Below are 22451 nucleotides of genomic sequence, written 5' to 3'. Positions count from 1 at the left end.
CAAAAAAAATCAACAATTTCTATTCTATTCTATGTATGTATGTATGACCTTCTTTCTAAAACCATCTATGTATGTATGTATGACCTTCTTTCATGTATGATTAAATTAATGAGAATCCCCCCTAAATGTAATTCTGCAATGAATTACCAGTAAAACAGTTCCTCAAGTTCAAACAAAGGATTCAATGTAAACAAACAAGTAACAAGACATCACATGCAACATACTTTCACCTAAATTAATCAAATGGTATATTTCAATTTTCATTATTAAGCATCTCAAAAAGCAAATTGTTGTAATTAGAATAAATACCAACTTTGGACAAGGAGTCATCATGGCATAAGTGTTGCAAGAAATATCACAAATTTTACCCTCTTATTGACAAGAAGAGTGCCTTTTACAGCAGAACCCTCATTAAACAAGCGACATTGGATTAGCAATGGCTGGAGAAATTATTAGGAGACAAAATATTATTACATTTTATCAAATACTTTTAAAAAAATTCAGATAGATTATAACTTACAAAGCATGAATACTAGTTACCGGATCTTTAATTGTCACCTCTCTTCCTCCAAGACCCAATGATGCAATCTCAGGTTTGACCGAGTCAAACTTCTGCCAAATTGAAAAACAGTATCAGAACAAAAAGAAAAATATAAACATATTTATGTTCTTACACAGTTCAACTCTGCGTCACTCAATCGCCACCTGTCATGTGCTTATGCAAGCAACATGGGTAGCACAAGAACGAAGGGTTTGTTGAAGTCCTTGCTGGTCAATAGATGCATCTGTGATTTCAAAAAGGGTAAAAATGTCATGAAACTATTTATGTTCAATTTGTTACAGGGGATTGCTGATGCAGTGATGGAATATTTGTGGCTATTTGAAGAGCACAATGTTCTAGAGTACCTAACCCTTGCTGGAGATCATTTATGCCTAAAACCTCATCTAATAAACTCATAATCTTATTATCATCTCTCAATGCATGCTACCCTCACGTAACACATCAATCATGTCATATATCTTCTTATCTGCTTTTGATTGTATCTACATTTATTTCAATATATTATTACATGATTTATGTAACAAATATTACATTGTTATCAATTACCATTATTTTGTTACAAACTTTTTGTAATTCTTTTTTTTAGCAATTAACATTAGTTAAATGTATGAAGATTATTTAGAAAAATAAAATAAAAATAAAAATTAGCACCTTCTTAGCGAGAAAAAGTGTAGCATCAATAGCACCCTCTGCATAAATTGATCTCCCACAAAAACTGTGCTAAAACTCAAATGAAACTCTACAAATAATAATAACAATAAATTAAGATTTTTCATAGAGAAATATTCAAAATCAATTAGTTGATTATAATATGAATCAAAAATAAAAAGCTTACGTTCCATCAGGAGATGTGAGATGATACATTAAGATGCTCCTCTGAAACACAAACCAATTCAATCTATTGTTTTGGATCTCGTATCAATTGTACCTGATTTCATGTTGAAAGATAATTCAAAATAATAGTAATAATAATAATAATAATAATAATAATAATAATAATAATAATAATAATAATATGAATATGAATATGAATATATTAATTTGTAGTTCTGGTTACTCGAGATGACATGACAGAACATAGCATGTTGTCCTGCGTTTGGTGGACTGTGACTGGGATAGATGTTGATGTGAATAAATTTGCAATTTTTATCTCATATGTGCAAAAGACGTAAATGGCCTCCTCATACCTCATCTATGTCAAAGGAAACTCCAAGTTTCTGGAAACATGAAACGGCTTTTGCTGTTCCAGATGTGTCCAGCTTTGTTGATTGATGAGATTCCAACACCTGTTTGGTTTCAAAAACAAAAATGATGTTTAAAAAATTATTTAAGAAATTAAAGGTATGTTTGGGAAAATAAAAGAGGATAAATATGTAAAAAGAAACGGCACCTCTAGGGTATGTCCAGAGAATGCTCTAGGAAATTGCTTGGACATTATGTCCATAGCTGTAAGAAACGCCACAACCTAAAAAACAAATGAGAAGAGATTAAACATCCGATTTTTTTTTTAAATTCACCTGTTTTCCCATTTGAGGAGATATGACTGCATAAAGCTTTCCTTCCTCCACAGTTTTATACAAAAGATCCCTATCTCCACTAGTAGTTCCCATCACAAAAGGCACTCCAGTTTTACAATACAATTCGACATTATCTGCATAACATAACATGGTGAATTCAATAAACCAATATGATAACATGTAAATGATTTGATATCTCTGTATAACACAAAATTACACATTTACCATTTACAGCATTAGGTACAGTGAAATCTACAATGATGAGATCAGGATGCTGTTCAAGTGGAGATGTTGTTCAAGTAGGATGCTGGAAAAAGCTAATCCAACCAAATCTTATCTGCAAGTCACGCAATCAAACAAAGGAAGAAAATAATCAGTCAGTATCAAACATATATATATATATATATATATCCAAAAATACAAGTCAACAAACATAAGTATTATGAGTGTCTATAAATAAAGAGTAAAAAACCATTGTTTCCTATTGATTTGTATTCTATTAGTAGCAACTATGCAATCAAGAAAATGAAGTTTCTTTGATGGTGGTGAAGGAAAGTTAGATTATCTCCAAGTGCAAACACATAATGACCATCTTTATGATCTTGGCGCCATGGGGGAGAAGCATTTTGAGCCACACACTTAACAAGGGGAGAACTAATGTGGTCTGAAGGTGAAGACAACTTGAAGATATCAACATCAAATAGACCGCACTGCTCTAATACTCTCCCAAGAAACCGCACCATTTGGCCACTTTAATTTTGATCTTTTGAAGTATTTTTCTGCTCCTTGGCTGCAACAACCTTAACTTAAAAATAGCTACAACTAATTAATTAACTCATGCACTTGCAAGCAAAAGCTGGGGACACAAGCCATACAAGGGCAAAATAGGAAGATCCAACTTTAAAATAATGCCCCACAACAAGAATAATAAGCCATTGCAATAAACCACTACCACCTTTCAGCTTCTAATTTGGCCCAATCTTGTTTCACCATATGAGAAAGAGAAAGAGAAAGATTCTCCATTTTTTTGGATATATATTTTTGTAATATAAGATAAACAATATGTTGACCAGTCAAAGCCCTGAGGAAAGCAGGGGAAATTAATAAACCTCCAACTAGCCATGGATTTGAATTGAAAGGAACTGGAGATGATGATATGAAGGGTAGAATGAAGGCAACACCAATTGAGAAACTTAAAGAGAATATCCACATAAGCAGGATGCTAAAAAAATGATAAGGATAATGAGATTCCAGATGTTGAGCCACCCATCATAACGGATGTACCCCATATCATCATGGATTGCATTATCACTGAGTTGTATAACATGTTGTCTAAACTTTGTTTAAATACAACCATGTATGTTCCCTGAATCATCACATCAAAATTAATATATAAAGATTTAATCATTTACTATTGAATATTGATTAAAGTTAAATTAAATGTACCAAAATGTCAAAATATATGGCAGGATCATGTTGATTTTTGTTATTGGATGCCATTTTAGTGAGTTGAGAAGATGAAACAGAGTGAAGAAGAAAAGTAAGCACGTTTTCTCCAAGGTGTTCAAGGGAACCCGGTTTTAAAAGTTTCAACTTGTCATTCTGCAAAAGTTTATTACTTTTAATTTGATATAATATTTGAGAAGTTATTTATAATAATAATGATTTGAAATTCAAGAATACCTTTATGTGATATACAGCTGTATTGTCTGCATAAGCAAAGTCAAGACCTGAAAGACCAGCAACCTTTTTGTAAACTTGAAAATCAGTAGCAGATTTTATGACACCTGATGTAAAAAGATCCTGCACCACTAAATAAAAATCGAACAAAAAAACCATGAATTTGAGATAAAATAAATAAAAAGAAAACTAACATTTTATATAGTTTAAAAAAGGAATATCACCTGAGCAAAAATTTGACCAGAGGGGTATTTTGCTACCAATGCATAGTTCTCAATCGCCCATGGGTTCGGACCTGCCTGTCAAAATTAAGTGACAATTGATAAATTAATTAAGAAAATTAAATTTTTTTAAAAAGGAATCTCATTAAACACGACCTGAAAAATAGCAGATGCTCCACGATCGCCCATGGCTTCCAAGTCTATAGCCATATGTATACTTCTAGTCCATGGATGCTGTAAAGATTTTATAAGTTAAGTTATAACTTAAACACATGATTAAAAATAATGGTAAGAGAGAAACACCTGAGTAATAAAGCTATGGGCTCCATTTAAGCCTTCGTCTTCCCTGGTGTTAAACAAGAAAATAACAGAGTTCTTGAAACCATGAGCCCATTGGGAGATTCCTCGAGCAAGCTCTAACATAACAACTGCACAAGAACTACAGTCAGTAGCTCCTTCCCTTTATATGTAACAACGCAAATTTTCAAATAAATTTTTCATTTAAAATAAAGTGATTTCATTCAAGCAAAAGTATTTATTCCATGTTCCATATCAAATACATATATAAGAATCCCCAAGATCTCAAATAGCAGCAGTGTGTATGCATCATGCCGGCGCCTTCCCACGATCCTCGCTAGTACCTGAAACACAAACATAACAACTTGTAAGCATAAATGCTTAGTGGGTTCCCCAGTATACGACTTACACATATACGCCTTTCCAGGCCCTGACCTTTCGGTCCACAACACTTCACCTTCCGGCCCGTAACATAATCGCCTTCCGGCCCATAACATATTGCCTTCCGGCCCGTATCATATTGCCTTCCAGCCCATAGTGTATTGCCTTCCGGCCCATAACATTTACAACATATAATACATTTAATATAACACACATAGCACATATATCATACATCATACCTGACCTTTCTGTCACATAACATATCACCTTCCGGCCCGTATAAACATACATATCATGCATAACAACTACCTTTCTATTTATAGCATAAATAACACATATCATATACGACCTTCCGGTCTCACAGTCAAACCCTTCCGGGTGAAGTATAGTGAGAAGACTCACCTCGTGGTAATGTAAGCTATCAACTCTTGAAACTACTCGCACTCGATCCGCCGATCTGCAGACTCCCTATAATACCATATACCCTTATTAATACTCTTATCATTCAAGACAACTGACCCTAAGAATTTACATGCAGGTCAACTCTGGTCAATGGTCAACTTGACCGGACTCGTCGAGGGCAAAGGCGACTCGGCGAGTCTAGACGTCCTCCCCAACTTTCCCTGTTGTTCCCCTTTCTACTCGTCGAGTATCCCTCTTGACTCGACGAGATCCTCGTGGAAGAATCGCGGGGCCACCCCGACTCCACTCGCCGAGTCTGAAGAACAACTCGGCGAGTCCCAGTGAATCTTCAAGCTACTCGCCGAGTCTGAAGAACAACTCGGCGAGTCCCAGTGGATCTTCAAGCTACTCGCCGAGTCTGATCATTGGACTCGGCGAGTCCATGCCATGCAGTCGATCAACTGCTTCCTGAAATACGCATGGTCCCGAAATACGCAATCATGGGACTTTCTGGACCTCTAAACATCCTATTACTGGGGTATAAACGTTTGGGTAACAACATTATAATCTATCTAATCACCAAATGGGTTTCATAAACCCTAGATTCGTGTACACATCAAAATAACAGAAATGGTCCGAGTATTACCTGAAAACGCACTCTCTGTGTCTCCAAACCTCAGGACTCGATCCTCCTTGATATTCCTTTGGCCAAAACTCTTCTTCTTCTTGCCTAACAAATTCCTCAAAGTTCCAATAGCTTTCCCTCCTGCTCTGGACGTCCACAAACGATTAGGGTTCTTCTCAATCGGCCAAAAGACGAACAATGACGGCCTAAGAGGCCTTATATACGATCCAAACCAAATGGCTAGGGTTTCTGCTGAACAGCGTCGACTCGCCGAGTCTATATCTGGACTCGTCGAGTCCAGTCGCGAACCCGCGACCAAGCCTGTGGTCCTACTCGGCGAGTCAGGCACCAACTCGCCGAGTCCCTTCCTAAAATGCCCTAAAAATAGTTTTAAAGCAATACCTGAAATTCCGGGCTGTTACAACTCTCCCCTACTAGAACTAGACTTCGCCCTCGAAGTCTCACTCTGCGAATAACTCCGGATGTTGCTCCCGCATCTCACGCTCCGGCTCCCAAGTCATCTGCGATCCCTTCCGGTGTTTCCACTGAACCAACACCAGAGGTACCTCCTTGTTCCGCAGAACCTTGATCTTCCGATCCCTGATAGCTACTGGTCTCTCGGCGTAATTTAGACTCGCATCCACCTGAATATCCTCCAACGGAACCACTGCCGATTCATCGGCTATACACTTCCTCAACTGTGATACGTGAAAGGTATTGTGAATCTGTCCCAACTCTGCTGGCAACTCCAACCGATAAGCTACCCGACCTACCCTTGCAATTACACGAAATGGACCTATGAACCGGGGCCCCAACTTGCCCCTCTTTCTGAACCGGATCACTCCTTTCCATGGAGAAACCTTTAGGAGAACGAAGTCGCCAACCTGGAATTCGAGCTCGGACCGGCGTCTGTCCGCATAACTCTTCTGTCGGCTCTGGGCGGTCAATAACCTCTGCCTAAACTGCTGAATCTACTCGGTCGTCTGAAGTACGATCTCTGTACTGCCCATCACTCTCTGTCCCACCTCTCCCCAGCAAATGGGAGTCCGACACCTTCTACCATACAACAACTCAAAAGGTGGCATACTAATGCTCGAATGATGGCTGTTGTTGTAGGAAAACTCAGCCAAGGGTAAATGCGCATCCCAACTACCCCCGAAGTCTAACACACACGCTCTAAGCATGTCTTCCAGTGTCTGAATCATCCGCTCGCTCTGACCGTCTGTCTGGGGGTGATATGCCGTACTAAAATGTAGTTTAGTACCCAGCTCTTCATGGAATTTCTTCCAGAACCTGGAAGTGAAGCGTACATCACGGTCTGAAACAATCGAGATCGGCACTCCATGCCGAGATACTACCTCTCTCACGTATAATTCCGCCAACCTCTCCGCTGACGAACTCTCGCTAATGGCAATGAAGTGTGCACTCTTCGTCAATCTATCCACAATCACCCAAATTGCATCGACTCCCCTGGTAGTTCTCGGCAATTTGGTGATGAAATCCATAGTAATCTGTTCCCACTTCCACTCAGGAATCTCCAAGGGCTGCAACTTACCATGCGGTCTCTGGTGCTCGGCCTTAACCCTACGGCAAGTCAAACACCTCTCAACGAACCAAGCGACGTCTCTCTTCATGCAAGGCCACCAATATTCCTTCCTCAAGTCCAAATACATCTTTGTAGCACCGGGATGGATCGAGAATTTCGATCTATGAGCCTCCTCCATCAAAATAGTACGCGTACCGCCCACGAATGGTACCCAAATCCGACCCTGAAACGTCAGAAGTCCTCGTCCATCCTTAACGAACTCTGAAATTAACCCAACGACCCTCTCTTTCTTCTGCATCTCGGATCTCACAACCTCGGCCTGCGCCCCAAGAATAGCATCCAATACCGGGGTCATCACCGTCAGTCTCAGACATACATCTCGCAATGGAATGCTCTCCCCCCTACGACTCAATGCATCAGCTACCACATTAGCCTTGCCTGGGTGGTATAGGATCTCACAGTCATAATCCTTAACCACGTCCAACCATCTCCTCTGACGCATATTTAGGTTGGGTTGATCCATCAAATACTTCAAACTCTTATGGTCCGTGTATATAGTACAACGAACCCCGTACAGGTAGTGACGCCAAATCTTGAGAGCGAACACTACTGCCCCCAACTCTAAGTCATGCGTGGGATATCTCGCCTCGTAAGGCTTTAATTGCCTCGATGCATAAGCTATCACATGGCCCCTCTGCATCAACACTGCACCCAGTCCCGAAATCGATGCGTCGCAATATACGACAAAGTCCTCCATCCCTTCCGGGAGAGCTAATACCGGGGCTTCGCACAGTCTCTAACGAAGTGTCTCGAAGGAAGTCTTCTGCTCGGGTCCCCATGAGAATGTAACACCCTTCCGGGTCAATCTGGTGAGCGGTACCGCGATCTTGGAGAAGTCCCTAATAAACCTCTGATAGTACCCCGCCAACCCAAGGAAACTCCTGATCTCGGAAGGTGACTTCGGTGCCTCCCAACTCATCACTGCATCCACCTTGGCCGGATCGACCAATATCCCTGCCTGATTAACAACATGTCCAAGAAATTGGACCTCCCGCAACCAGAAGTCACATTTGGAGAATTTTGCATATAGCTTCTCCGACCTTAGTACCTCAAGGACCTCCCTCAAATGTCCCTCATGCTGCTCTCTAGTTCGCGAATACACTAGGATGTCGTCGATAAATACAATCACAGACCGATCCAGCATCGGCCTGCATACCCTGTTCATGAGGTCCATGAACACTGCCGGGGCATTGGTGAGCCCGAAAGGCATCACCACGAACTCGTAATGCCCATACCGCGTCCTGAATGCTGTCTTTTGGACGTCCTCATCCCGCACTCTTACCTGATGGTACCCTGATCTCAAATCGATCTTGGAAAACCAAGATGCCCCTTGCAACTGATCGAATAGATCATCGATCCTCGGTAACGGATAGCGGTTTTTGACCGTCACCTTGTTCAACTCCCGGTAATCAATACACATCCGGTGTGAACCATCCTTCTTCTTGACGAACAGAATCGGTGCTCCCCACGGCGAGCTACTCGGCTGAATAAATCCCTTCCCCAGCAACTCCTGGAGTTGCGAGGACAACTCTTGCATCTCTGGAGGTGCAAGACGATAAGGCACCTTCGCAATAGGCGCAGCCCCCGGAATCAGGTCGATACCAAACTCTACTTGTCTCGCAGGAGGTACTCCCGACAACTCCTCGGGAAAAACATCTGGAAACTCGCGCACCACTGGAACCTCCTCCACTGTCCTCGGTCTCTCGGAAGCCTCCCGCGTATCCATCACATACGCCACAAAACCTTTACATCCCTGCTGTAGACATTGCCTCGCCCTAGCGGCCGAACAAAAAGCTGATCCCGAACGGGTACCCTCGCCGTATACCATAAGAACTCCCCCACTAGGGTCTCGTAGAGTCACCAGTTGACGCTCGCAGTCGATGACAGCGCTGAATCGGCTCAACCAGTCCATGCCCACGATGACACAGACATCCCCCATCGCAATAGGAGTTAGGTCAATCGGAAACGCAACCCCGAAAATCTCTAGTACGCATCCCCAAAGAACCTCCGTGGCACAAACCACCCTCTCGGCCGCTATAGAAACGCTCAGAGGCCGACTTAACGGCTCACAACCAATGCTGATATGCTGACTAAAAGCTAAAGATACAAAGGATCTACTTGCACCCGAATCAAATAACACTAGAGCAGGCATAGAGTTCACAAGAAAAGTACCTACACATACATTAACATAAGCATAACATTTTGACTTTAAAGTAATTACGTGAATTATAGCATACCTGCCACAACATCGGGCGCAGCGCGGACCTCCTCCGCAGTCAGCTGAAAGGCTCTCCCGCGAGCCCTCGGGGCCTCGACCTTCGCCGGTCGGGTCTCAGTAGTCCTGGTAGTAGGTGTAGATCCCTGACGAAGCTGCGGGTACTCGGCCTTCCGATGGCCTGTCTGGTTGCAGTGAAAGCAAACCATAAACCCCTTAGGGCAATCCCTGGCAATGTGTCCCTCCTTGCCACACTTGTAGCAACCACCAGCTCGACACGCCCCCTCATGACCTTTGCCACACTTTCCGAAAGTGCGGCCCTTCAGACCTCCCATCCTCGAATCAGCGGACTTGATCCGCTTGGCTGCTGGCTGAGACTGAGCCGGCCGCCGATCCACCTGCCAAGACTCGGCCTCCTCCTTGGCCTGGGTCTCCAACTCGATCTCGCGCTTCCTGGCGTTCGCCTGAAGCTCAGTGAAAGTACGATAGGTGGAGTTTGACACAAACTCCCGGATATCCCTCCTCAGAACGCCCAAATACCGGCTCATCCGTGACTGCTCTGTAGATACCAGCTCGGGGCAGAACATCGCCCTCTCATGAAACTTCCGTGTGACCACTGCAACGGAATCAGTACCCTGCTTAAGGGTCAAGAACTCCTGAATCAATCGTTCCCTCTCCACTGGGGGAACGTACTCGTCCCTGAACATCTCGGTAAACCTCTCCCATGTCACTGCTGTAATCTCCGCTAGAGTGAAGTTCGCCGTCACGAACTTCCACCAACCCTTCGCTCCCAGACGGAGCTGGTTCAAGACGAACCGTACCTTCAAGTGCTCCGGGCATGAGCAAGTGTAGAAGCACCCCTCAATGTCGGCGATCCACCTCATCGCAGCAATCGGATCCTGCGTCCCATCAAACTCAGGGGGTTTCGTGTTGCTGAATTCCCGGAACAACAACGAATCGCCCCCTTGCGGCCTGGCAGCGGCCACAGCTGCGGTAGCGGCAGCGGCTGCAGCATCAGTCAGGGCGGCGTACCGCTCCTCGAACGTCTCCATCAGTGTGGTCTTAATAGACCCAAACATCTCCGGGATCTCAGCCCGGATCGCTGCAGCTACCTCCTCCTGGATCATCTGACGAATATCCTCGTCACTCACACTGCTCGAACTCGCCCCATGACGTGTGGTAACCATGATGTCTCTGAAATACAACATAAAATTATCAGAGACTCCATCAAGTACAATTGTACTCGATAACGCAACCCTACTCAGTCTCCGATATCCAGGGATTCTTACTTGGGTCTTCCACCGACCCGGTGTCTTCGGTAGTACGGGCCCAATACTACCGACCACACCGTGTCAGTATTCGTCCCAAATCTTCTCCCCAAACCCCGAATAGTGAGTACTCTACTTCTCGTATGCACTATCTACCTGCACGCTACCGAATATCTCATACCAGCAACCTCCCTAGACTAAGGCATCACAAAACAGGCCATTCTAGTCCTATCATGAATACCTAGTCTTCTAGCATGCATAACAATTCATAACTCAGTGCATATCATAACATTGTAAGGTATTATGGGGATCTTTACCGTTCGGGCGCTGGCTGATCGTACACACTGCTCCGTTCTTGTTTACCACTTTACCCTTTATAAAAATTTATGTCTTTATTATTTTTAAAAGATTTTTTTTTCCTCAAATCCTCGGTTTGAGTTCAGTTACACCCGAAGGTACACCCGAATCTCTCAAACCAAGGCTCTGATACCAATTGTAACAACGCAAATTTTCAAATAAAATTTTCATTTAAAATAAAGTGATTTCATTCAACCAAAAGTATTTATTCCATGTTCCATATCAAATACATATATAAGAATCCCCAAGATCTCAAATAGCAGCAGTGTGTATGCATCATGCCGGCGCCTTCCCACGATCCTCGCTAGTACCTGAAACACATACATAACAACTTGTAAGCATAAATGCTTAGTGAGTTCCCCAGTATACGACTTACACATATACACCTTTCCAGGCCCTGACCTTCCGGTCCACAACACTTCGCCTTCTGGCCCGTAACATAATCGCCTTCCGGCCCATAACATATTGCCTTCCGGCCCGTATCATATTGCCTTCCAGCCCATAGTGTATTTCCTTCCGGCCCATAACATTTACAACATATAATACATTTAATATAACACACATAGCACATATATCATACATCATACCTGACCTTTCTGTCACATAACATATCGCCTTCCGGCCCGTATAAACATACATATCATGCATAACAACTACCTTTCTATTTATAGCATAAATAACACATATCATATACGACCTTCCGGTCTCACAGTCAAACCCTTCCGGGTGAAGTATAGTGAGAAGACTCACCTCGTGGTAATGTAAGCTATCAACTCTTGAAACTACTCGCACTCGATCCGCCGATCTGCAGACTCCCTATAATACCATATACCCTTATTAATACTCTTATCATTCAAGACAACTGACCCTAAGAATTTACATGCAGGTCAACTCTGGTCAATGGTCAACTTGACCAGACTCGTCGAGGGCAAAGGCGACTCGGCGAGTCTAGACGTCCTCCCTAACTTTCCCTGTTGTTCCCCTTTCTACTCGTCGAGTATCCCTCTTGACTCGACGAGATCCTCGTGGAAGAATCGCGGGGCCACCCCGACTCCACTCGCCGAGTCTGAAGAACAACTCGGCGAGTCCCAGTGAATCTTCAAGCTACTCGCCGAGTTTGAAGAACAACTCGGCGAGTCCCAGTGGATCTTCAAGCTACTCGTCGAGTCTGATCATTGGACTCGGCGAGTCCATGCCATGCAGTCGATCAACTGCTTCCTGAAATACGCATGGTCCCGAAATACGCAATCATGGGACTTTCTGGACCTCTAAACATCCTATTACTGGGGTATAAACGTTTGGGTAACAACATTATAATCTATCTAATCACCAAATAGGTTTCATAAACCCTAGATTCGTGTACACATCAAAATAACAGAAATGGTCCGAGTATTACCTGAAAACGCACTCTCTGTGTCTCCAAACCTCAGGACTCGATCCTCCTTGATATTCCTTTGGCCAAAACTCTTCTTCTTCTTGCCTAACAAATTCCTCAAAGTTCCAATAGCTTTCCCTCCTGCTCTAGACGTCCACAAACGATTAGGGTTCTTCTCAATCGGCCAAAAGACGAACAATGACGGCCTAAGAGGCATTATATACGATCAAAACCAAACGGATAGGGTTTCTGCTGAACAGCGTCGACTCGCCGAGTCCATATCTGGACTCGTCGAGTCCAGTCGCGAACCCGCGACCAATTCTGTGGTCCTACTCGGCGAGTCAGGCACCAACTCGCCGAGTCCCTTCCTAAAATGCCCCAAAAATAGTTTTAAAGCAATACCTGAAATTCCGGGCTGTTACATTATAAACATAAGACTCCATTTTCATTTTGAAGTTGATTAAAAGAATAACAGGTAAATCATAAATGGAAGAAACTTACGCTGAGAAGACAGTGTCTATGTGGGAAAAAACCAAAATCGCACTATCTACTTCTTCAGATGTATATTTTGGCGAGATTCTTAAAACAACATGTTTAAGATCTAAATAGATAGAAAAAAAATCATGTTTGCTTGTAAAGTCCACCGACGAGCCTATTAGCACTAGAACTTGCGTGAAAAAGATCAACATCGACGTCGACTTCCCAGTGAGTTGTCGTCTTTATTTGCTTGTAAGTGCATGAGTTAATTAATTGGCTGTAGCTATTTTTAAATTAAGATTGTGTAGAAAGAACAAAATCATATTTCAATAATTATATTGAACTTTTTTTTTTTTTACCAAAATAGGTCTGATCTTACTTGGCTCTCTGAACCATATGCTCTGGTAAAGAAAACAAATCGTAAATTATTCAACAAGTATGCAGCCAATACTCCACATGTCACATGGGTAGCTCCATCCATTGCATAGAACTTTCCATAATTGTATCCCAAATCTGAGCTACTTCCAGTAAGACCTTTATCATCTGGTACATTGGGAGTAAGAACCTAGGCACCAAGGTTAAAAATGTCAATACATAAACACAGGATGAAAAAAAAAATGACAAACACATATAAAAGTCAACCTACCAACTCAGAATTCTGACTTGGGACAGAAGTAACAGGAGGACCAGATGGACCAGACAAGATTACAGTGGCACCCTGCAAAACAAAACCAAAAACAAAAAGAATATTCTAATCAGATACTGTTTTCAACCATTAAAACATGTATTTACATTTTACACTAATACTAAATTTATAAAATATAAAAACATCGCATACCTCTTTACTCCTGATGGCCATTTGTCCTGGAGGAGAAGCAGGGAGTGATTGAGAAGGGAGGGAAACCAATTTTCCCCACCCAATATTCAATTCATAATCATAAACAATCACCCCTGCAACAATAAATAACATCATTAATTTTCTTAATATAAGTATAAATATAAACAAACGAAGAGTTAAAAGGGGATACTTTGTTTAACCTTGCATTTCATCTTTTGCAGCTTGTCCATCTACACGATTCATAAAAGCCACAAAACCACAGTTTATGACGTTTGCGGTCCTCTTCTGTTCTTGGCCACATGATCTTCACACTAGAAATAGTTGAGAAAACGACAAACCACTGGTTGAAGCACCTGACTGCAACCCTCAATAATGGAAACACCAAGCTGAACAATTTCATTATATTTGTTCTAAGAGGCAAAAAATCAAACAGTTGGTGTGCACTGAATACCCATTTATTCATATCAGTACCTGAAAGGGAAAGGTTAAAGAGAGTATCAAGGTCAATATCAGCTGCTTCTTTGGCGTCAAACAGGATGGACGGACGGGTAAACCGTCTTTTGAGAGGGTCTGTGTCAGCTTTGACAATTAACCTGTTTGCCTGCAATGAGGAGCGACAAAAAAATCAGTTATGTTTCTCCTTTGTTCTCTCGGCTAGATAGAGATATCGACAAGAGAGGGGTGAAATTACAGAAGGCGCAACAAAAAAATCAGTTATGTTTCTCCTTTGTTCTCTCGGCTAGATAGAGATATCAACATCAAAGAGAGGATTCAGAGAGGAATTTACAGAATGCGCAGAGAGAGGGGTGAAATAAGATCTAATGGTCTTTGAACTCTGGGAATCAAGCCCTGCGACTTCTTATCAACACAAGGAAGATAACGTTATTGAGAGGGAGGCTTGTTGTGCGAGACAGATCACAAAGAAGATTTGATGGTTGTTAAACCAGACCTAGGGCTTGTAAAGTTGAGCATCTGTGGCGGTCTCCGTCGAGGTAAGGTTAGCCCAAGCTCGCCGGCGAAAAAAGATGAGTCGCGATTGTTGATAGATGAGGTGAGCCAAGGTAGCGAACGTTGCAGAGAGCACTCCCATCTTGAAAAGAACCCTAGAATGATCCCTTCGATTTTTTAATAAAATAAATAGTCCGGAGGCGCGTTCAAGAATTATAAACTGACATACTTACACGACACGCCTTTTATGATGGGTGCCCTCCGTGTTTTTATTTTTACTTTTTTTTTGACATAAATTTTAGGGCACGTAAAAATGCGCGCCCTAATTCCTTCAAAATTTTGGAGAGATGACATTATTTTGACCTCACACACTTTTGCGTATCGTAAATTCGTGCGCGTCATAAATTGCGTGTCATTAAAGGCCTTTTTTCTAGTAGTGATGCAATCTGCCAGATTACTTTGTTCGACTTTGAACAGTCATAACACAGTCATTTCTTAACCAAATCATGATATTCTTTTTGTATTGGTTAGTTCCACGCGTTAACTTTCAAACCCAACTGGTCTCACTGTAAAATATTAAATATCCGATTTTTAGCAGATTTTACAAAAAGGTTGCGCATACTGCTCTTTTTCTGTGATCACTATTTTTATCTTGCTTAAACAATGGCCTTAAACCCAACCATAAATCTGAGGAAAAATACCTTAGAAACTTAACATATCTAGTGAATTATGGTTGAAATTTTGTGGCTTAAAACCTCACTGAATGGGCTACAAAAATTCATGAACTTCAGCTACATTTACACTTCATGCATTATTGCATGCAACTTTTCTTAAATTGTTTGAAATCATTACCCTCATTTCTCTTCTGAATACATTTTTTTACATTTTTCCTTTTGAAAGCCCTTGCATGCATGAGATAATCTGGAAAAGTTCAAGAGCTTTTGTTATTTCTTTGATTTATTAGAATTATTGCTAAAACCAAGGGCATAAATCATATAAAATACTTCCAGAGGTCAATAAATCCTAAATAAATTCATGGATGATCCTTAAGGGGAATAATGACACCTCACCGAATTTCAGCAATTTTTGTCACTGTTTCATATGATTTCTAATTTTCTTTTATTTAGGACATGATAAATTACAAAACCACTTTATAGGATGTGAAAATTGTATCTAACAATTTTTGCATACCTTACCTGTGATGGGTGATTCCAGAAAATAATTTCAAGATTTTCCATCATGTTTTACTATTTTTCCCAGTTTTTGGTAATTATAATGGTCTAAAAATGGGAGAAATAGTTCTGATTATCCAAAATTCATGAAAATTTACCAGGATATAATATTATAGAGTAGGAGGTTACATAAAAATTTAGAATATTTTTCTCTACTGTAAACTATTTTTCTCTTATTTTCTAAAGTTAATTGCACTAAAATACACTTAAATATACATAAATACCCAAAACCAGTTTATACATTATGAAAACCACTTTTGATATTTTTCCCAGGATATTTACACTTTAAATGATGTTACAAAAATTTATGGTGATTTATTTTAACTGTTTAATATTATTTCTTTAATTAATGACTATTTAAAGGAATAAAGTAAGGGAAAATAGAAATACCCACTGAAAAATATCTTTTATATTTTTCCCAGCCTATTTATGTATAATAACAATTAAATAAAAAGTTTGGGTAATTTTGGAAACTGTTTTCTATTTATTTCAATTTTTATTGAAATAAATGCTCAAAAATCATAAAATATAATTAAACAGCATGGAAATCCATTTTTATAATTTTCCCAGCTTAGTATTGTGTAATAACAGTTAAATAAAAAGTTTGAGAATTTTTATCCCTCGAATGCTATTTTCGTAAATTTATGTTGTAATAAGGACTTAAAAATTTGGAAAGTTTATATTCCAAGGTTGTAATTAATCGCCCGATATATAGAATTTCATTACTTCAGAAAAAGTGTAACTAATTGATATAAAATCCAATACTAAAACATAAATTGGCATTTCCCTATATGTAGACTTTAGTATATTAGCATTAGATATCGACAAGGAAACTCACTAGTGCGTTTGTTTGATATCGTAGGATCCCGGTAGTATGACGTTGGTGCATCCCGAAGTACCGCTTGTGTCTACACAAAACATCGTGAGTATTCACACACTCCCCTATTTTCGGTTTTTATGTTTTGGGGTGGAAAAGCATGTCCAAAAAAACTACTATTTGCATGTTGTATTTAAATTGAATTGTATCAAACATGATTGCTATTGTATTGCTATGTTTCTTTATGTATGTCTATGCAACACGGAACATGAGAACTTATCGTACTAAGGCCCTTCCCTTATCTCTAACCATTAACTCTTTGAGCCAATGGTCGTTATGGATAGCGCTATTAGGAATTGACAACTCCTCACTCGCCCGAATCGCTAGAGTGCATGATACCATATTCATCTATGGAACGGTAAGCATAGATCTCGATAGGGATTCAGTCATAGGTTTGGTTGAGACTCATTGTTTGCTCATACACATACAAACGCGTTTCCCGTTCTAGCAATAAACTTGTATACCTTAATAGCAATCAACTTTGTTTTATCATTAAAGCAATGTACTTGTACTTACGAAAAGCATTATTGTACCCTCGATTTATAAACTTGTGATACTCACCAACTATTTTCATAGTTGACGCTTGTTTTACATGCTTTTTCAGGAAGTAATTAGTAAGTGGATGTAAAGATTCATCATCATAGAGCATGCTGCATCGTGTTGAAGCTATTATGAAGCTATATTTTGAACAATGTTATTTTGAAAAACTTGTATTTTGTTTCTTTTGAAGCTATGGGTTGTAAACTTTTAAATACTGCTATGGTGATGTATCTTTATCTTTTGCATTGAAACCGTTATCGCTGTCATACCTTGCGTTTCCGCTTTAGCGGGGTGTGACAAGAAATAACCAGATAAACAATAAGAACAAGCAAATGGATCACAAGGTGTCGAAAGATTAATAAACAATCCTCAGAAGAGCTCGATAAAGAACATCAACTGTAGAGGATTTTAGGGTTTACAATAATCAATGAGAATGACGACCACTTCGTCTATACGCATACATGCATGCATATATTTATATTAAAACCCTAACATTTTATCTAAGAAAAAGGAGGCTAATCTAGATAAACATGGATTGACAAGCCCAGTCCGGTTGTAAAACAAAAGGGCCCAAGACGCAACACATTAATCTTCAACAATTATAATCCATGTCTCAGTCTATATGATATCTAGAATGGAGGAATATATGATCCCTTATCTAATGGACAAGTTCGTTGACAAAATTAGAGTTCGACAGCGGCTTTAAGAGCTACGATTTCCAGTTAGGTTTTGAAGTCATACTCAATAATAGTTTTAGACTTATCCAAGTGGGAAACTGTTGGATTAATGTCTAAGTCCATAACTATATTTGGCATGTACTTGACCCGACTCGGCATGGTCCATTTGGGTTGCACTTCACCGACACAATTTATATGGATAGTCTTTTGAGAATTGTATATTTATGATTTATATTAGTATAATATAAGTTCTAATATATTAATAAGGAATCATATTATTTAATTAGTATTGATCAAGACTTAATTTAGAATTAATTAAGTGATCAAAATGAACTAATTAAATATGGACTCGTATATATATGGAATGGGCCAAGTTCATTTAGGTTGGCCTAAGCTTTCATGGATACTCATGGAGTCTTTAACCCATGGATCATATGAAATGAAAGGTCATGGGTTTAACCCTAGTCCCCATACTATATAAAGATGTCCTTGGTTGGTGAAATTGGCACTAGTGTGGGTACACTAAGAAGGGCTAGCCGATTTGACTAGAGAGGACCAAGTAACCATATTCTGTAAAGTCTTCCAAGGTGTTTTGGTGATTTGTGATTCCACTTGAGGCTTCCGCACTATTGGGGCTAAGCTCTTAAATCTTGAAGACATCAAGCTACATCAAAAGGTATGTCATCTAACTAGTACTTTGTAGTATAAGAACTTCATAATATGCTAGTTAGGATTAAAGCCTTGGAAAGATCTTATTTGCATGTATAATAGAAAAAAACATAGATCCAAGGTTTATAGGGTTGCATTTACACCATAGGAGTGTTAGAATGCTGAAAACCCAACAATATTGTCATCACCTTCATTCAAGGATTGGGAGATAACCACTATTGCCATAACCGTACTGCCTACTAGGATATAGATCCCTCCATGATTCATCTTCCCTTTCATTATAACCAGAGAGCCTTTGGTCACTTTGACCAAAGCACCTTTACCAGCGTACCTATTCTTATTATTAGCCAATGTGCCAAGAGAAATAAGTTTCTTCTGAAGTTCCAAAATGTACCAACAATCTATCTTCCTGAGCATTCCATTGTGTATCATGATCTGCACCGTGCCATCCATCTTGACTCTGCCATCCTACTATTTGAAGGAGTTGAACCAATCATGATTATATTTGATGTGATAGGATGCTCCATAACCCAAGGCCTAAGCATCAACATAATTTTATGTACATACAGTCAGTACGTCACCATTGCCCCCTTCATCAGAATTTTCCTAAACCACAACAGTTGTGTTATTGGTGCTTGATTCACTCTTGGACCTCCTATTCTTCGGTTGTGAAAAATTTAGCTTGAAGTGTCCCTTCTCCTTACAGTTATAACATTTCATGTTCAATGAGCCTTTAATCTTTCATTTTTAACGTGATTTCCTTATTTTTCCCCCATTCATTTCTTTTGTCCTCCCTCTCCCTGCAAACAAACTGGAACTGGACACCTTCTCTCCAACTAAAACTTTTATTTTTAGTTCCTTGGACATTAAAGAGTCCTTCACATCATTCACAATGATCGTTGTCCTACCATAGAGCATGGTATCATTGAAATTATCATATGAGTTAGGAATAGAACATAAGATAATAGCTGCCTGATCTTCATCATTAATCTTTACATCAACACCTTCTAGATCCAAGATGATGCGATTGAAATTATCCAAATGATCTTTCACTTTGGTACTTTTAGGCATTCTGAGAGTGTACAACCTTTGCTTTTGATACAATCTGTTTTTCAGTGAGTTGTTCTGGCACTTGTCACAAAGTTTATCCTAGAGCCCAAACTGCTACCTGTCATCCTCTTCTTGACAAGAGATTAGGTACTCCTTCAAGCGAAATTCGGCTTGATAACCAATTCCTAGGGATATAATTAACACCGGGATGTAAACTGGGAGATGAACCCTTTTGGATCAACAAGACAATGTTTCCGTTAGTTCCTGAACCATGTACATATAATAACTGGCTCATAAGAACAAACACATATACCTGACCCAATCAGCCTCGGCCTAGAATACCAGGCATGCCTACGACGGGTCCAATCATCCTTAGGATGAAATACCCTCGTATCCTGTACATGTTTGGCCCAGTCAACCGTCAGGTTGGAATACAAAACGAGTCAGGTCCAATAAATCATAGGGTCCGGTCATCCTCGCGGTAAAAATACCCTAGATCAGAATACCACTATATGAAACTCAGGTCTAAACTCATAACTTTAGGTAAAGGACCTGCCCTTGTATTTCTCACAAAATCTTCGGGTTCCTCGCGGCCGATTACGGCTCTCCCTAATCTCAACAATGTGTTCATTCCGAAAATGCTCAAATAGAAGAAATGAACTACTAAGTTCACTAATAGAAGAAATGAAATATTAAGTTCACTAAGCCTACAACCTATGGCTGGAATACCCCTACTGTTGGGTTTTGAGCATTCTAACACTTCCTAAGTGTACATGCAACCCTAATAAACCTTGGATCTATGTTTGTCTAAGGTACATGCAAAATATTATTTTCCAAGGTTTATAACCTATCTAGCATGGCATGGGGTACGTTTAAACATAAAAGAACTAGATGAATTACATACCTTTTGTTGATTGTTGATTCCTTGGAGTTTGAGAGCCAAGCACCAATAATGTGAATGCCTCAAATGGAAATCACAAATCACCACAAACTTGGAAAATGTATGAGAGAGTATACTAACACTTAGAAATCGGCCACCACTATTACACACACACTAGGGTGGTTTTCATGAAACATAAGCTTGTTTATATGGTGTGCATGGTTAGGTGAAACCCTAATAACCCATGTCTTTTCCTCTTCCAGGGATCCATGGGTTAAAGCTCCATGGATCATGCATGGACTTCCATATAAGCTTAGCCCATTAACAAATAAGTATTAGCCCACACCATATAAATGTAATAGCCCATGATTTAATTAGTCTTCCTTTTAATCACTAAATTAATTCATAATTAACAATATTAAAACTAATTAAATAACATGACTTTATATTAATATATATAACTTATAATATATTAATAAATCGTAAGTATACAATTCTCATAAAATTATCCATAAATAGTTTGGGAGAAGTGCAACCCAAATGGACCATGTCGGGTTAGGTCAAGTATATACCAAATAAGTTATGGACTTAGACACCTTATCCAACAGACTCCCACTTGGATAAGTCTAATAGTTGTATTTGCCTATATTACTTCAGGAACCAACTGACAATCGTATCTCTCAAAAACTCTGTTGAACTATGAAGCGCCATTTTAGATAAGTGATCATATACTCCGCTGTTCTCATGATATCAACTGCAAAAAGACATGCAACAAAGTCTTACTTATTGTTTGGCAGTTGTTTCTCGTTTTTCGATTTGTTTGACAAACAACTTAACAGAACACATCAATTTTGTTCTGACCGGGCCCGGTACATGGGTCAACACAAAATCATTGAGGGGCCCAGATATCGCTTCGATTTCTAGAAGGAACAAATAAAGTTCGACTCATATGCTTGTTCTACTACATGTTGAATTGTGCACAAAGGCTCGTTTTATAACATCGAGTTACTGATGCATTTACGTGCAATCAATGCACAACCAACTCATAGGTAACAACTCATATCTCTAGGTTTGAAGACTTATATGATATTATCGTCTCACGATCACTCGAGATAAATTCCATGAAGTGATACAAGTTAGCGTGGGTTTATTCCAATACTCATAACTTATGAGCACTCATGAACATTGTAGCAACCATGGCTATGTCTAAACACCTTTAGCCATCTACAAACCCAATTCATGACAATCTTGATTCATACCTACTTCCTACATATGACCGATTGTGGAGGTTTGAATAAATTAATTATTTTGGAAGTCAATACATGCAAAACTGAAACAATAGTGAATAATTAACAATGATAGCAACACTTTACTTATATATAAATAACAAATTTTATTCATCATCAAACGTCGATTACATTTTACAAGTTTTAGAAAACGCTATCTAATCTGTAAAACTAATATCGTCCCTCAGCCTGATGCGCCTCGTATGCTGCAAATGCTTAACCCTTGTCAGTCCCTTCGTAAGGGGATACGCAGGGTTCTCATCTGACGATACCCTCTTTGCCATGAGGATTCCTTCTTCTATCTTGTGTCTTATGAAGTGATATTTTCTGTTAATGTGTCAGGATCTGCCATGATCTCTCGGTTCATTGGCTAAGGCAACCGCACTATTTCTATCATAGAAAATCTCCATAGGCTCCTTAATAGCTGGTACAACTCCAAGGTCTCCGATGAAGTTCTTTAGCCATATCGCC

General features: G+C 39.9%; 2 pseudogenes; both read right to left on the bottom strand.

Moving 5' to 3' along the window:
- Positions 1 to 975: 975 nt before the first annotated feature.
- LOC145045552 (4-hydroxy-tetrahydrodipicolinate reductase 2, chloroplastic-like) lies at positions 976 to 2371 on the bottom strand (annotated as a pseudogene).
- Positions 2372 to 2909: 538 nt separating this feature from the next.
- LOC145045551 (uncharacterized) lies at positions 2910 to 19217 on the bottom strand (annotated as a pseudogene).
- Positions 19218 to 22451: the final 3234 nt, after the last annotated feature.

This window comes from Lactuca saligna, chromosome 5 (genome assembly GCF_052625555.1).
Source record: "Lactuca saligna cultivar CGN05327 chromosome 5, ASM5262555v1, whole genome shotgun sequence".
Lineage (NCBI taxonomy): Eukaryota > Viridiplantae > Streptophyta > Magnoliopsida > Asterales > Asteraceae > Lactuca > Lactuca saligna.
The sequence above is the reverse complement of the archived record's forward strand: the minus strand, read 5'-3'. Positions and strand labels throughout refer to the sequence as shown.